Genomic DNA, 2,355 nt, shown 5'->3' with positions numbered 1-2,355 from the left:
ACTTCGAATTTGTAAATAAAAAAAAATAGTTGAAAAAAGGGGAAATTTACTCAAAGGATAATAATAAATCAGGTATTTTTTAAGGAATCAAATAATATAAAATGAATATTATAGTAATAGATAAGCCTGTGATCCTTGTTAAATATGAACATATTTTTTATAATTTAAATAATTAAATTTAAAATGCTATTAGGGTTTTCTTTGTTCTAAATGATAAACATTTTACACACTTTGAGGTTTCTTTAAGAAAACATTTTAGGCCAAACCTATTAAAAATTAGACTTTACTTTATTCCATTTGTGTTAACTTGTGTTTTACTTCCACTGAAAGAAAACCTATATAAATAATTTACTAAAGAAAAGTAACTTTGTCTTTTTGTAAACTTGATTAAATTGTTGAACCTCTATAAAATAACCCTTTTAATATCATATTATAATTTTATGATATGGATATTTCAAATGCTTAGTTATATTTTATACTTTATTTCTTAACATTTTATACCAAAATAATTAGATAATTATAATGACTTGTTATTTCTGAATATATGAATCTCGATTATTTTTTGAAATTAAAAAAAAAACTTTTTTTTACTTAAGAGTGTGTACATAAAACATTAAAACAACAGTTTTTTTCTTTTCATTGTCAGAAAAAAATTGAAAATTATAAAAAAGTGAACATAATATAACTTGGAAATTTCACGTTATGAATAAAAAAAATATTTTATAAAGTGCGTGCAACCCTTTTAAAAAAAAGATAGCATATAACCCTCTAACATATTCTTTTAAACATATTATTTATTATTATTATTTTAAATTGATCATAAGTTATAGGAATAAAACATGTCAAATGCACCCTAACTCAGGTTAAATTTGGTTTGGTTTGTACAAAGAATTCACATCCTTCAATTTAAAAAAAAAAGAAGATAATTAATAATCTTCTCTACCCTTCTTATAGTCAATGAAAATTTGATTATAAAAAAAGGGTTGTTAGAATAATAATAATTTGTTAATAAATATAGGTAAAGTGTTGTTTTTGATAAAGTTTAAGGGACCAGCACGTAATTTCCACCCACCATGATAAGCATTTAACATTGTTTGAAAATTGATCCCACCTAAAACTAAACACCCATCTAGTTTTTCACACTACCTTTTTCCCCTTCCTATTATAATTAAAAAAATATTCAGATGAAACGTTATGAAAATATATTAACAATTATTTCAATAATTTAATAATAATACTAATAATTTATATTAATATTTAATATGTACAAGTTTAATTTAAGGTAGATAAATAATGGATATGTGTTGGTAAAATTTGTAAGAAATAAATATTTATGAATGATATATAATAAGTACTTATATATATATATTATGATATCAACTTGCATATACTTATTATCTGTAATTTTTATATAAATATTTTGAAGAAAAATAAGTAATAGTTTTTGGTTAAAAAATTGATAATTTAAGAATTGTTTAGAATTTAATTTTAGAATTTTCTGTTTATGAAATAAAAAGGAGATTCATTTTTTTAAAATTTAATACACTTTATATAGATATTTTTAGAAAAATAAGGAAAATAAAAGTTTTGTTAAGAAAAATATTGATAATTTAATAAATATTTAGAATTTAGTTTTTTAAATTCATGTTTTTATTTTAATTTATGAAATGAAAGAAGATTACTTTTTAAACTTTATATTTTATAGCACAACTTATTTAAATTTATTCTTTAAAAACACCAGATATGCTTATAGTAATACTTTATCATACAATTTTATTTAAATTATACTTTAAAATTAAATATTTGTTTGATTTTATATTTTAAAGAAGTATTTCTGAAGTAAACCAAGTTCACAAATATCCATGAGCATATAAATATGATTCATGTCAATCATTTTCCATTGGGCATCTTTAACTTTTTTTAGTAATAAATATTAATACTGCAAATATTTATTCCCTACAATATGTAACCTCTGTTACACTAATACACAAAAATTCATCTCATTTTCTACTAATTAAAAAAAATCTATTTTATTTATTTTGAATAGTTGGATTCTAACTTATCTTTGAATCTTAAAAATAATTTGAAACTTTGTTTTCAATTATTATTATTAATAATAATAATAATAAGATCTAGCTTAGATTAGATGAAACGTAACTTTAAATTTGTTGATGGATGGCATGACTTTGTGGGCAAGATATGCTTTTCTTAATTTCTTTTTTTATCTAAAAAATAATAATAATTTTTTATTTCCGTCACTAACTCACGGGTAAGGCAGGTGGCTACCTGCTACAATCACCAATCCCTACTCCCACGTGACACACTCACGTGACACCATCTTCTATTCTTTCTCTC

This window comes from Phaseolus vulgaris, chromosome 10 (assembly GCF_051622355.1).
Source record: "Phaseolus vulgaris cultivar YP4 chromosome 10, ASM5162235v1, whole genome shotgun sequence".
In the NCBI taxonomy this organism is placed as follows: domain Eukaryota; kingdom Viridiplantae; phylum Streptophyta; class Magnoliopsida; order Fabales; family Fabaceae; genus Phaseolus; species Phaseolus vulgaris.
The sequence above is the reverse complement of the archived record's forward strand: the minus strand, read 5'-3'. Positions refer to the sequence as shown.